General features: G+C 38.6%; 1 long non-coding RNA gene across 2 annotated transcripts; it reads right to left on the bottom strand.

The window, feature by feature from the left end:
• Nucleotides 1–11,205: 11,205 nt before the first annotated feature.
• On the bottom strand, nucleotides 11,206–15,814 carry LOC107811197 (uncharacterized). Of its 2 annotated transcripts, XR_001653849.2 has the most exons (4): nucleotides 15,643–15,814; nucleotides 11,885–12,099; nucleotides 11,645–11,790; nucleotides 11,206–11,544 (listed from the first exon to the last, which is right to left on the bottom strand). It is a non-coding gene; the product is annotated as an uncharacterized LOC107811197 (long non-coding RNA). The 2 variants fall into 2 exon arrangements; XR_001653848.2 differs by having other exon boundaries at nucleotides 11,645–12,099.
• Nucleotides 15,815–16,451: the final 637 nt, after the last annotated feature.

Below are 16,451 nucleotides of genomic sequence, written 5' to 3'. Positions count from 1 at the left end.
TCTACTCCCTTTGGAATATTCTTAAGAGCTTCTTGGATTGGCTTATCCTTCGTATATTTTGCATGCAAGTGTCCTCTCTATTTTTTCCATAACTCTTTCATCCATCCCAAGATATTATCATGATGATCATTCATGTCAACACTCTCAAATGTATCCTACGATAATCAAAATATTGGTTGAGTTAATGCATCACAAGATAAATCATACACTGTTCAAATATGATCAAGATATCATAGAACTTTTCTGGTGTAGAAAAATAATGCACTGTTCAAACTAATATGCAAGAAACTAAAATGAAAATGTTGGGACCCTGCAATAACTTAATGTAAAGAGTTAAAGAAAAACCTAAATGTGCCGCAGCTTATAGTGCAATTAAATTTTGAATGAAGTTTCAAGTATTGTGTAGAAAAATAAATAACATTGGCTGAATAAGAGATATAATAGCATACGAATACTTTAAGAATTCATGAGCCTTTCCATGACCAATTTAAGAACTTTAGGAGCATCAATAGTTACTGCTACTTTGAGTAAGGGTTTGTCAGACCATTCAGTCGCTTCAGCAAACCTTGTAAATCCAATAGCAGATGTAATAAGTAAGAGATGAGATAAATTTCTTCAAAATGCACGCTTCATTTGTGTCTTGTATTATCTATCACTTTAATAAATTAGAAAATAAATTTCAACACCACGAGGACCAGCTACCCTGTTTGTATACCAATCATCCAACATCCCATATTTTTTGCTAGCAATTACTGTGTTCGATTTTGTCACGACCCCAATTTTTTTCCGTGGGATATCATGATGGCACCTAGTTTTAGAGACTAGGTAAGCCTAACATTCATGCAGAAATAACTGAAATAATAATTAAAATCTCAAAACTCAGCAACTATATATATTAGACTCTGTAACTCAACATGTACAACTCCCAAGACCGAATGCAAGTCACAAGCTCTAAATAGTAGTACTGCATAATCCTATACATCAATGTCTATAAAAGGATAAGGAAAATAAAATAGTCTAGGTAGAGGGGGACTCCGAAGCCTGCAGATACCGGCACGTATACCTTGAAGTCTCCGCAACAGAGCTCTCACTAATACCTGGGCTGGTAGGAGGTACCTGAATCTGCACAAAAAGACACTACTAGAAATTCGGCAAAAACCGACCAAGGTCGACCGACCAACTTTGGTCGGTCAAAACCGACCAAAGTTGGTCGGTCAAAACCGACCAAAGTTGGTCGGTTTTTCAAAATATTTTATTTTTTAATTTTTTTTACGAAACCGACCAACTTTTGTCAGTTTTCTTTGGCGCAAAAATGCGAAAAACTATTTTTGAGTCCCGCGAAATTTATTTTTCAAGAAACCGACCAACTTTGGTCGGTTTTTCAATTAAAATAAATAAAAATTAATATTAAAAAACGACAAAAATGAGTCGGTTAATTCGGCCGGTCATTTAAAAAAACCGACCAACTTTGGTCGGTAATTTTACTTTTTAATAAAACCGACCAACTTTGGTCGGTTATTTTCGTGCGAAAATATAATTAAAGAGTATAAATCAAATAAAAGACAGTCTTAAAACAAAATGCACCAATGGTCTAGTGGTAGAATAGTATCCTGCCACAGTACAGACCCCGGTTCGATTTCCAGATGGTAAATCTTTTGATTACATAATTAAAATACCGACCAACTTTGGTCGGTTTTTTTTTTGCAATATTTTTTTTGAATTTAATTGACCGACCAAAGTTGGTTGGTAATTTCTGACCAGCTTTGGTCGGTATTCCTTTCCGACCCCTAAAATACCGTCCACACGTAAATAGTTGCGTTTTGATCGGTTATTGGCCATTACCGACCAACTTTGGTCAGTTTTTTTGTCGGTTTTTACCAGATTTCTAGCAAAAAGATGTGCAGAAGCGTAACATGAGTACACCATAACGGTACCCAGTAAGTGTCAAGCCTAACCTCAGTAGAGTAGTGACGAGGTCAGGTCAGGGCCCTACTGAAATAATTAAGAAAAACTGCACAAATGTATGGCAGTGTAGTAATGACAACAATGAAATTGAAACAACAATAACATATTAAGGTTAGTTACAAGGAACTAAAGCAAATAATGCAACACGGAGAAAATAAGGAATTCCATGCTAAGGAAACAAAACAACCAAAGACAAGTGCATCAATAGAAAAATAACAACAAGAGTCACTACTGAGGTACCGACTCGTAGTCTCAAATCACAAGAATAATTTACAATCTTTCTCTATATCACTGCGAGAGCCTTGCATTTAGTTTTGAAAACTATTTTTCCGAAATAGCATCCCGCATTTTAGCCCACCTTATCACACCGCATGGCTTCTAGTAGTTTCCCTACTAGCCACGCGTATCAAGCCCACCTTATCTCACCGCATGCGTTTCAACCCCAAAATCTTATACCACCGCATGCGTATCAATATCACAACGTATTACAAATCGCACCTCAAGTGTCCAATATCACAACTTGCCAACCAATAACAATAGTATTTTTACAATAAGTAGCCCATGGCTCTACCACAATATGCACAAGAGTATCAACAATAACATCCGGAAGCGAATAACTCAACAAGAATAGTATTTCCTAACTTAACACTTTGCCTCAATGTGAATCACAACCTTTATAACTCAATACCAATTTCAACAACAAGATTTTCCAAGAATAACAACTTCAAGTAAAGAGTTCAACGGTTAAATAATAAATATGAAATAAAGGAAACAAGAACTTCAACTAAACATGTAGAATAATTAGCAAATAAGAGATAAGTCAAGTAGAACATGTGAATAGACTAATAATGATGAATATAACATTTTAAGATAACTCAATTAAGTCATGAAAGGAATCTACATAGGTAAAACTGGTAAATTTTCACATTTAGCCCGTGTACACACTCAGTCACCTTGCGTACACGACTTTCACACATCACAATTATTGCAAACAACACCAATCCTAAGGGGTAATTCCCCTCACACAAAGTTAGGCAAGACACTTAACTCAAAACACGTCAACTCAATCCACTAGTAGGCCTTTCCCTCGATTATCTAACTCGGAACGACTCGAATCTAACCAAAACAACTTCATATCATAAATATAAACTATAGGAAACTAATTCGAATAATAAAGTTACGATCTTTGCAAAGAAATAAAAAGTCAACTCAAAAAGACAACCCGGGCCCGCGTCTCGAAACCTGACATAAATTATAAAAATACGAACACTCATTCGATAACGAGTCCAACCATACAAGAATTACTCAAATTCGACCTCAAATCGCTTTTCAAAACAACAAAATTTAGTCTAGGAAGTTTTCACAATTTTTTGCCAAATTTTCAACCCAAATCCCTAATTAGATGATGAAAATAGTAATGGCTTCATGAAATATAGTCCAAACCGGGTTAGAATCATTTACCACAACGATTTCCTTGAAAAACCCAAAATATCGCCTCACAGCGAGCTCTCTAGGTCTAAGTTATGAAAAATGAGATGAAACCCACGTTTTGAAACTTAAATTCTGCTGCCCAAGAGCTCTTCTTCGCGAACGCGGAAAGTGCCTCGCGTTCGAGAAGCACAAAATATGATGCTGCCAAAATTCCTCTTACGCAAACGCGGGAAAACCTTCGCGAACACGTAGAAGGAAACCAGACCTGTAGAAAACCAGCAGCTTCAGCAAGAGAGACTAAGTCCAATTGGTTCCGGATTCACTCCGAATCACACCCGAGGCCCCCAGGACCCTGTCCGAACATACCGACAAGTCCTAAAATATCATACGAACACGCTCAAAACGTCAAATCACATCAAACAACACTATAACTACGAATCGCGCATCGATTCAAACCTAATGAACTTATGAACTTTTGAATTTCAAAACTAATGCCGATTCCTAACAAACAACTCCAATTGACTTCAAATTTTGTACACAAGTCATAAATGACATGACAGACCCATTCCAACTTCCGAAATCAAAATTCAACCCCGATATCAATAAAGTCAACTCCCGGTCAAACTTTCCAACCTTCCAAACCTTCAACTTTTCAACTTTCGTCAATTCACGCCGAAACGACCTACAGACCTCTAAATCAACATTCGGACACGCTTCTAAGTTTGAAATCACTATACGGAGCTATTGGAATCGTCAAAACTCCATTTTGGAGTCATCTACATAAAAGTCAAACTACGGTCAACTCTTACAACTTAGACCTCCAACTTATGGACTATGTGTCCCATTTCACTCCGAAACTCACCCGAAATAATCACAATATAACATAGAGGAGGCAATAAATAGAGGATCATGATTAAAATACTCAAAACGGCCAGCCGGGTCTTTACATCCTCCCCCTCTTAAAACAAACGTTCGTCCTCGAACGAGTATAGAGATATACCTGAAGTGGTGAAAAGATGAGGATAACGGCTACACATATCTTGATCGGTCTCCCAAGTCGCCTCCTCGACTGGTTGACCCCTCCACTGAACCTTCACCGAAGCAATGTTTTTCGACCTCAACTTTCGGACCTGCCTGTCCAAAATGGCCACCGGCTCCTTAACATAAGACAAATCCTTATCCAACTGGACTGAGCTGAAATCTAACACATGAGACAGATCGTCGTGATACTTCCGGAGCATAGAAACATGGAATACTGGATGAACTGTAGCTAGACTAGGTGGTAGTGCAAGCCTATAGGCCACCTCTCAAATCCTCTCAAGAATCTCAAAAGGTCCGATATACTTAGGGCTCAGCTTGCCCTTCTTTCCGAACCTCATAACACCCTTCATGGGCGAAACCTAGAGCAAGACTCGCTCTCCAACCATGAATGAAACATCGCGAACCTTCCGATCCGCATAGCTCTTCTATCTAGATTAGGCTGTACGAAGCCGATCCTTGACCTTCTCCAAAGCATCTCGAACTAGATCCGTGCCTAATAACTTAGCCTCTCCCGGCTCAAACCACCCAACTGGGGAACAACACCGTCTCCCATATAGAGCCTCATACGGAGCTATCTGGATACTCGACTGGTAGCTATTATTGTAGGCAAACTCTGCAAGCGGCAAGAACTGATCCCAAGAATCCCCTAACTCCATCACACACACACGGAGCATATCCTCCAATATCTGAATAGTGTACTTGGACTGTCTGTCTGTCTAAGGGTAAAATGTTGTACTCAATTCCACCCGTGTTCCTAACTCACGATGTACGACCCTCCAGAACCGCGATGTAAACTGCGTACCCTGGTCAGAGATTATGGATACTGGCACGCCATGAAGCCTGATCTAGCAAGCTACTCTAAAGAATAAGTAGTCACCACTGGAATGAAATGAGCTAACTTGGTCAACCTATCCACAATAACCCATACTACATTGAACTTCCTCTGAGTTCGTGGGAGCCCAACAACAAAATTCATAGTGACCCGCTCCCATTTGCACTCTGGAATCTCAAGCCTCTGAAGCAATCTGCCTGTTCGCTGATACTCATACTTCACCTGCTAGCAATTTAGGCACCGAGCTACATACTCTACTATGTCCTTCTTCATTCTCCTCCACCAATAGTGTTACCTAAAGTCCTGATACATCTTGGCGGTAGTACCCAGATGAATGGAATACTGCGAGTTATGAGCCTCTTGAAGAATCAACTCATGCAATCCATCTACATTGGGCACACATAGCCTGCCCTACATCCGTAACACACCGTCATCCCCAATAGTGACCTCCCTGGCATCACCGTACTGAACTATGTCCTTGTGGAAAAGCAAATGGGGGTCGTCATACTGACGCTCTCTGATACGATCATATAGGGAATATCGAGAAATCACACAAGCCAAAACTCGACTCTGCTTCAAAACATCCAATCTAACAAACTGGTTGGCCAAGGCCTGAACATCCAATGCTAACGGCCTCTCTGCTGCCCGTAGATATGCTTAACTGCCCAAGCTCTCTGCCTTGCGATTCAAGGCAACAACCACCACATTGGCCTTCCCGAGATGACATAGAATGGTGATATCATAGTCCTTAAGCAACTCTAACCATCTCCGCTTCCGCAAGTTAAGATCCTTCTATTTGAACAGATGCTGTAGACTCCAATGGTCGGTATAGACCTCATAAGGGACACCGTACAAATAGTGCCACCAAATTTTCAAGTCATGAACAACAGCTGCTAACTCAAGGTTGTGGACATGATAGTTCTTCTCATGCACCTTCAGCTGTCTAGACACGTAGGGAATCACCCTACCGTCCTGTATCAACACTGCGCCGAGGCCAACACGCGATGCATCACAGTACATAGTATAAGACCCCAAACCCGTGGGCAACACCAAAACTGGGGCTGTAGTCAAAGCAGTCTTGAGCTTATTAAATCTCTCCTCACACTCCTCGGTCCACCTGAACGGAGCCCCCTTCTAGGTCAATCTGGTCATAGGTGCATCAGTAGATGAGAAACCCTTTACGAATCGATGGTAATACCCTTCCAAACAAAGAAAACTCCGGATCTCAGTAGCTGAAGACGGTTTGGGACAACTCTGCATTGCTTCAATCTTCTTCAGATCTACCTTAATCCCTTCACTCAACACGACATGACCCAAAAATGCCACTAAATCAAGCCAGAATTCACACTTTAAAATTTTTACATACAACTTCTTTTCTCTCAAGGTCTGAAGCACGGTCCTCAGGTGCTGCTCATGATCCTCCCAGCTCTGGGAGTACACCAAGATGTTGTCAATAAACATAATGACGAATGAGTCAAGAGAGGGCTGAAATACACTATTCATCAAGTGTATGAATGTTGCTGGGGAGTTGGTCAGCCCAAATGACATCACAAGTAACTCGTAATGACCATACCGAGTCCTAAAGGCAGTTTTCGGAATATCTGGATCCCGAATCTTTAGCTACTGATAACCCGATCACAAATCAATCTTAGAGAAGACTTAGGCACCCTATAACTGGTCAAATAAGTCATCAATGTGTGGTAATGAATACATGTTCTTCACTGTAACCTTGTTCAGCTGACGATAATCAATACGTATGCGCATAAATCCATCATTCTTCTTCACAAACTAGACGGAAGCACCCCACGGCGACACAATAGGCTGAATGAATCCCTTATCAAGCAACTCTTGTAACTGCTCCTTTAACTCCTTCAGCTCTGCTGGGGTCATACGATATGGTAGAATAGAAATAGGGCGAGTGCCCGAAAATAAGTCAATACCGAAATCGATATCCCTGTCGGGCGGTATGGCTAGAAGATCCACTGGAAATATATCTGGATATTCCCTCACTATCGGAACTGACTCAACGGTAGGAGTATTAACACTAACATCTCTCACAAAGGCTAGATATGCCTCACACCCCCTCCAACCATCTGCTTTGCCTTATTGAAGACACCACCCTGCTAGGAACATGATCCAAAGTACCCCTCCACTCCAACCGTGGCAAATCTGGCATAACCAACGTCACCGTCTTGGCGTGACAATCAAGAATAGAATGATAGGGCAAAAACCAGTCCATACCCAAGATAACATCAAAATCTACCATACTGAGTAATAATAGGTCAGCTCTGGTCTCAAAACCACCTAAAAAAATTAAACACGACCGATACACACGGTCAACAATAATGGAATCTCCCACATGCATGGACAAATAGACAGGAGAACTAAAAGAATCAAGGGATATACCACAAATATGGAGCAAAGTAAGATGATACATAGGAATAAGTGGATCCTAGATCAAATAAGACTGATACATCTCTATGACAGACCGAAACAATACATGTAATAACTAAGTCTAATGCAACCGCCTCCGTCCTAGTAGGAAGAGCATAACATCTGGCCTGACCTCCCTCTCTAGGGCGACCTCTACCCGCCCGACCTCCACCTTTTTCTGGCTGTGCAGGTGGGGTGTCAACTGGTGCAGTAACCATAGCCTGAGAAGTTTGGGGTCCCTATGGATTACATGGAGCCTGAGTAGTCTATGGAAGGGCACCCCTCCTAAGTCTGGGGCAGTCCCTTACCATATGATGAGTGTCACCACACTCAAAATAGGGTCTCAGAGGACGTGGCTGCTGGAACTGGCTCAGGTATGATCGGCAGGACTGACTGCTGAAAGCACCCCATGCAGGAGGTGCACTAGACAGTGGCAGTGCATAATGGGCAACCTGAGACCTGGGAGTGGCCAGGACACCACTGGAACTGGAAGTGCTGAATGAACAGGGCTGCTCACATAGATCCTACCATGACACGCTGCAATTGGGGCACGAGCATCACTATATATGCCAGAATCTCGAGGCCTCTTAGCCTCCCTTTCCTCTCTCTCTCTCCCGAGCCCACATACCTTCCAATCTTCGAGTGATCTCCATAGCCTGTTGGTATGGGATGTCTGTCTCCAACTCACGAGCCATGCTGAATCTAATACTAGGGTTGAGACCCTCGATAAATCGATGAACTCGTTCTCTGATAGTGGAAACTAATGCAGGTGCATGTCTGGACAACTCGCTAAACCGGACCGCATACTCCGATACGGTCATAGCATCCTGGCACAACTGCTCAAACTCTGCGTGCCATGCATCCCTAAGACTTTGGGGAACAAACTCCCTCATGAACATCTTTGAGAACTGAGCCTAGGTGAGTGAAGCTGCCTCGGCCGGGCTACCCATCTCATACGCTCGCAACCATTGATAAGTTGCTCCCTTAAGATGGAATGTAGTGAAAATAACCCCAATCGACTCCACAATACCCATAGTACAGAGGATACGGTGGCACTCTTCAAGAAAACCCTGGGCATCCTCTGAAGCCAAACCGCTGAAAGTAGAAGGGTGGTACTTCTTGTACCTCTCAAGCTTGAGCTGCTCCCCCTCAGAAGATGCTGACCTAACCTCGGGCTGAACTGGGACAACCGGCTGCACTAGTATGACCTCTGGGACCTGATCAACCTGGGCCCGCTGCTCTGGGGTACGTGCGGTAGGAGTCTATGCTCCTCCCCAGACCTGAGATATGGCAGGAGTAAGTGGAATCAACCCCGCCTAAGTTAAAGTGCCAAACATGCTCATAAACTGGGCGAGAGTCTCCTAAAGTGAAGGGGTAGTAACAGGCGTCTCAGGTGCCTGCCCTCCAACTGGAGCTACTGGTGGCTTCTCTGTAGCAGCTCGTGCAGGTGCTCTAGTTGTACCACGTGGTGAACGCGTAGAAGGAAACCAGACCCGTAGAAAACCAACAACTTCAGCAATAGAGAGCAAGTCCAATTGGTTCCGGATTCACTCTGAATCACACCTGAGGCCCTCGGGACCCCATCCGAACACACCAACAAGTCCTAAAATATTATATGAATATACTCAAAGCATCAAATCACATCTAACAATACTATAACTACGAATCGCGTATCGATTCCAGTCTAATGAACTTATGAACATCCGAATTTCAAAACTAATGCAGATTCATAACAAACAACTCCGATTGATTTCAAATTTTGCACACAAGTCATAAATGACATGACAAACCCATTCCAACTTCCGAAATCAAAATCCGATCCTGATATCAATAAAGTCAACTCCTTGTCAAACTTTCCAACCTTCCAAACCTTCAACTTTGCAACTTTCGCCAATTCATGCTGGAACGACCTACTGACCTCTAAATCAACATACTGACACACTACTAAGTCTAAAATCAGCATACGGAGTTATCAGAACCGTCAAAACTCTATTTCGGAGTCATCTACACAAAAGTCAAACTACGATCAACTCTTACAACTTAAACCTCCAACTTAGGTACTATGTGTCCCATTTCACTCCGAAACTCACCCGAAACTAAAACCAAATACTCCGACAAGTCACATAATCACAATATAACATAGTGGATACAATAAATAGTGGATTGGGGCTAAAATATTCAAAACAACCGGTCGGGTCGTTACAGATTTTACCAAATGGTACGCTTTCCTATTTTTGTGGCTCTGCCATAAAATTTTTCTTCTGATTTTGTTCAATTTGTTTTCCACAGTGATAGGCAGGGGAAATAGTGACATGAAATAGGTTGGAAGAGTATCCTACACACTATTGATGAGAATTAATCTTCCCCGAGCAATAAAATAGGCTAATCTCATTTTCCATTTTTCTTGCAGCTCCTTGCCATATACCTTGTGCTTTCTGTTTTGCTTCCAATGGTAATTCTATTTATGTTGTTGGAAGATCAACTAGTCATGCAACTAACACCTCTGCCAGCAACTCTATTCATGTTCAAAGTTGGTCTCCATTCCTTTATTTTTGTATTTATAGTTTGCTGTAGAAATTCCAGATCTTCCTCTTAATTGTCTCTGAATTTTCATCTACCATTCATTTCCAGTCTTTCATTATGATTATAACATCCGTGAGCATTAGTCATTTTCTAAAAGAAGTTGGTTTTCTATCACCTTGATTCAACCAAAGGCACTTGGTGTTTTGTCTCCTAACACATTTCTTCACAATTTTTGGAAAAGACATTACAGGGAGCATGTTTGATAAAGTTAATATTTTATTAAATCATCTCCTTCTTCCTGAGAAAGAATAATAGACTTCTCATTAGAGTTAATACAAAGAATGCCAAAGATCAAGGCCATAAAAGAGCTTGAAAACTGAAAACAAAGATATACTTTTATTCCAACTCTGGACACATTTCAGAAAAGAAAAGAAAAGTACTCCATTCATAGAAACTGAAATCGCAATTGAAAAATCTATACACAATCATCGGCAAAAATATCTATGCAGATTTTTTTGAAATAATTAACAGTAATATGTAAATTCATATCAAGTTCAGGTATAGTTTTTTTGCAGCCTGCATGTATATGGGAAGCTTAATTAATTAAGCACTATATTAAGAACCAGACACCAGCATGCAAAAATATTGAACAGGTTCTAATAACACCATTATACGTGCGACTCAAAATGCACAGGCATACTCTTAACTATATTTGTTACCTCAATAGCTACGCACATGTGATTCAACTTTTCTTGCTTAATATCATTCCACGATGATTCTCCCAACGGACACATATTGCGGTCACGAACTATCTGCCCAAGTGCCTCGTAAACAATTTATTATTTGTTCCAACCGTTCGATTGTTGTAAAAGGTTACTCTCAGCTTTTGTCCGACTTTAAGTGATGCAATTTCTTTGCACTTGTTCCTACCTCGAACTATTTTTGCCTTTTTAAGATTAGATGAACCTACAACTGTATAATTTGGCAAAAACTATAGCAACAAAATTTAGTTCTACAAATTAATAACACATGGATTCAAAATGTCATACATGTTTTAACTGTTTGGGAGTGTTGTATAGCTTGATCAGTTGAAGTTCCAACTGCATGCTCTTTCTTAAGAACCATAGAGTTTCTATCCATTATTCGCATTTCTTGATTAGAAGACATGGTAAAATTTGATCTTGTGCTTTTAGAAGGAGTTTGCATACGTTGATTAGCAAAACGAGCATTCTTAGGGAAAGATCCCACCTCATTTTCAGAAATCCCTAAAGAGGAGCACAAAGATCTAGGCGTTTGCTCCCGTCCCTTCCTTATAGAACCTGGACCCAAGAAATCATATTAATAAAAGATTTGGCATTTATTTCAGTTATATATGCAATTAAAAACACAAACGATTTGGAAAAACAAATTGTTTCAAACCTTTTAGGTGTATTGCTTAACTTGATCAGCAGATGGAGGCAATGAAATTTTCATATACTCTTTCTCAAGAACGATACAGTTTTTATATATCGTTCCTTGACTAGCAGACATGGAAGAGTTTTTAAGCCCTTGTCCTCGTCCCTTCCCTATAGCACTTGGCGAAAAGAAATTAGATTACTAACACTTAAGCATTTAAATTCAGTTATGCAAATTTAAAAGATTAGATTTAAAAATTTTTACTTGTTTCAATTGTTTGGATGTATTGCTTAACTAGATCACTAGATTTAGGAAATAAACTCTTAGTTGGCATATTCTCTTTCTCAACCAAAGATCTAAGACATCATCCTCGTCCTTGTCCCTTTCTTATAACACCTGGTGTGACGAATGCATATTTGACAGCAATCTTCATAGTTGATCCCACCTCATTTTCAATTTTTGATGGTTTCATATTGAACCTGCAAAGAGCCAAAATTAAACAATAATTAAGAGAAAATGTGCAATATAATATTAAAAGAAATCATGCCATCAAAATATGTAACAATGAATATACTAATTCATAAAGAGATACTTCACCTCATCATTTCTTTTTCGTTTCCTTTGTGAAAGATTTTATAAGTCTACAGTATCATCATCTATTTGTTTCACAATCTCATAGGAATCACGAGGTTGAGTCTTCCTCATTACATGCCAACCTTTGTTGAAATTATCATTAGCATAAAATACTTGAGATGCTTGCTCCGCTAAAATAAAAGGCTCATTTGATTTCAAAAATCTCCCTAGATTAACACTCACGAAATCATACTCATCCTTCTTAACGCCTTTTTTTTATCATACACATCAAACCAATTACATCAAAATAAAATCACTCTTCTACCCATGACAAATTGCAATTCAATCGCATCTGTTAAAGCTCCATAGTAATCAATGTTCTTACTATCTTTATCATTCTCACCAACTACAACACCACCATAATTTTGAGTCCTGAACGTTTTATCATAATCTTCTACATAAAATTTATATCCATTAACACTGTAACCATTAAAATGTATCGTATATTGGGTAGGACCACGTGAAAGTGAGAGCAGATCTTCCATGATCCGACTATCATCTCCTTTATGCAATTGTGAAACCTATGAACAAGATTAAGTTGAATACTTTAGAATGAGTAATACAACATTAGAATGTCAAATTTGATATTTATGTATTACTCACCCTAACTTTAAACCATTCAATAAATTGTCAGTTCCATTATGTATTAGACAAGTATTGCGTAGTATCCACATGAGTTTGTGCAAACTCTCTAAAAAGTTGAAGTGAACCATAAATGTCATATAGAAAAAAAATACCCTAAAGAAAATAAGAAAATAAGACGATATGAAAAAACTCTCCATACTCGAGATATGTTATGACTTCATCACAATTCTTCAGTATGTATATATGTGCTTGTTCCTTTTGTACTCCATCCAGATAAATTTTCATATGCTGGAAAGTCATTGATGGTCCATAACAAAGAAGCATGCAACTTAAAATTTTGTCTAGCTGATGCATCAAAGGTCTCAATACCATCTTCCCACAACTCCTTCAGTTCCTCTATTAAAGGCTGAAGATATGTATCAATTGCATCTCCTGGACTATCTGGACCAGGAATAAGCATTGACAAAATAAATTTTTTCTATTTCATACACAATCAAGGTGGTTAATTATAAGGAATAAAAACCACATGCCAAATGCTATATGAGGTTTTTGAATTCCGAAATGGCTGAAATCCATCACTAGCATGTCAAAGTTGAACATTACGAGGCTCGGCTGCAAATGAAGGATGAAGTTCATCTAATAACTTCCATGCCATTGAATCAGCTTGGTGCCTCATTATTCCATCATCAACTCGTTTATCCTTATGCCATGTCATTAGAGTAGATGTCTTTGTAGACATAAACAACTTCCGAAGCCAGGCTTAAATGAAAAATAGCGTAAAAGCTTTTATGCTATCTTCTTACCTTTTTTATAACTTGTTTCCCCGCTATGTCTATCTATCTTCCATATGGACGCACCATAAATTTTGCAAGAATCGAGTAAGCGATCCTCCTTCTAGTATCACATGAAATCATTAGTACAAGCATCAACCTTGTTATAAAAAACTCCAAGGTCTTGAATTATCTTCTTTGCTTCATAATATGATTTTGGCAAATTGGCGCCATTAGGCGACAACTCCTCTTTTAACATTTTCAATAACATTGTAAATAACTCATTACTCCAACGACCCATACGTTTGATATGAAATAATTTAATTAAAGAGGAAAGCTTTGAAGCTTTAGAATTTTGGTACAGTGGCTGCTCAAAATCCTTCAGTAGCCTGTAAAATGTTTTAGCTTCAACATTTGGTTCCTTCTCAAGTAAATCGTCATAACCAGTATGTGTAGTTCCTCCATCAATATTAGGATATAAATCTCTCAACAATTCTTCTACTTCATCTTCACTCTCACATTCTTCTATTTCATCACCATCTTCATCTTCAGATTCTGACAGCGGCTCACATAAATTTTTCCCGTGGTGATACTAAAAAGTATAATTTTTAATTATTTCATGTACTTTCAGATATGTCTCAACTGTCTTACGAGTTCCTAAAGTTGTATTACAACATTTGACATATGGACATCTTATTTCATATTCTTCTCCTGTTTCTGAAAAGCATAATTCAAAAACTTTTACACTCCGATTAAGTAGGCTTCATCAAGCCGATTATCAATAAGTTGCATCCATTGCTTACTAGGTGTCATAACCTTGGAGAGTAGATACAAATTAGATTAAAAAAAGATAAATGATAGGAAAAATACTAAGATGAACACAACTTATTACGATCAAATGCAGACAACTATGTTGAACTCTAAGGCCGCACTAGGGGATTAGGCTATTTTTTTCCAGTTAATACGTTGTAATGTACAATCAGATGGCACTAAGATAAATAAGAGATTAAATTAACTTGTAATTAAGATGCTAGTTCCAGAAACATGTATACATGATTCCTTCTGGCCTGCCCCGAGATCGAAGTAAGTACTTAAGCCTAAAAAAATCATACAGTATACTTTACGACACAAGATCATCAAACATATCGATTGCGACTAAAAAGACTGCTTGTTAGTAATTGGTGTGAGGTCGTGAATTTCTTCGAGTTCTTAACATGTATCAGAATCATGTTCCCTTCTATTTCTCTTTTTCTTATAGACACACACTCATATTTCTCTTGCTTAGTAATATGAAAGAAATATATTTGTGAATACACTGTTAAAATTTCTTATGGTTTTACTAATACTACTGGTAAGACTAGGAGGTTCCATATTATCTAGACAAAGGACAAAAGTAACTCTTTTTTAATGTAGCAAGAAGCCATTGAATATCATTCATACGAAATTTTATGGTACAATTCCATGATAACAACAAGGGAAAGCAAAGATCAATCAATATATCCAAGACTACTTTCTTTTTTTAAAAACAATATAACCAAAACTACTTTCAGATGCAACCTTGAGATGCAACCGTGATGTTCAGGATAAAAAAAAACTAGCCGCAGAAACTACAAAGTAGGCAGAGACCAATACCATCATTGATATACAGTAATTCTCTCTTTTGAGAACTATCCACTACAAATAACATTATTGAACACATCAGCTTCCAAACAGAACTTAACGTTAAACTTTTATCCAACTAAGATGAGGAAGTAAAATTTATAAGCAGCTGGTGGACTTTTAGCCATTCATGAAATAATTAGCGTTTTCAAAAAATACGCTACAAACATGAATTAACTTCAGAGAAATCAAATTATCAAATTAGAAATCCCAACCCAATAATCTTTCCATTGATTATACAAAAAAGAAACGAAATTGTAAAACCTTTTACCAATTTAATGTTAGAGAAGAAGAAGAAGAAGTCGAATACAGCGAAGCAATAAAGCGAATTCCAAGTTAGAGAAGAAAAAGAGCAACTCAGAAGAGCATTCATACCTGGGATTCGCAAACGAGCGAGGTTGAAAACTAGGGTAGACCTGCTATTCACAAACCAACAAATATCGCAACCTTTGCTTTGAGAAAATACAAATTTTGAGAGATGGATAGAGGGAGGCAGAGCTGCGTTGTGTTTAGAGACTAGGGCAGATGCGAATTGTGTTTTGGGAAAACCGAGGATTTCTTTAATTTTTAGAATTTTTAATTTTAGTATATTAGTTTTGGTGCCTATTTTTTTTAAAAATAATATTTTTTAACATTTTAGTATTATATTTGGCTGCATTCTCTCCCGCTCATGGTCCCTCAATTATAATTTGCGACCAATTACTAATTTCTTTAGGGATCAGATTTAGTACCTTCACAATAAAGTATAGAATTAAGGACCACATTATAATTTCGTCCCAATACATATACTTTTAGAGACAGGATTATTAACTCGTCCCTATATGTTGGTTGCAGATAAGGATTTTTCTTGTAGTGCGACCCTATGTACTCAATAAGTATCCTAACTAACCTCGGCGATGTAAAAGAAGCAAGAACTATAAATGATACTCACTAACACCTGTACAGTTTATAATTTCAACAAGTACAGAATATATATATGATCAAATCAGGAAATCTCAAGTAAAACCAATTTGATGCTCAAAACTCTTTATTTAAAGTGTTTTACTCCGTCAATAATCCTGCTTTTAAGGAAGATATGTAAATAAATATGGTAAACGGTCAAAGAAATTGCAAGTAAATATGAAATGCAATAACCAAATATCAGTCCGTTGCGGCGCGCAACCCGATCCAATAATAGTAACCAG

The sequence above is a fragment of the Nicotiana tabacum genome, chromosome 15 (assembly GCF_000715075.1).
Source record: "Nicotiana tabacum cultivar K326 chromosome 15, ASM71507v2, whole genome shotgun sequence".
NCBI classification, from domain to species: domain Eukaryota; kingdom Viridiplantae; phylum Streptophyta; class Magnoliopsida; order Solanales; family Solanaceae; genus Nicotiana; species Nicotiana tabacum.
The sequence above is the reverse complement of the archived record's forward strand: the minus strand, read 5'-3'. Positions and strand labels throughout refer to the sequence as shown.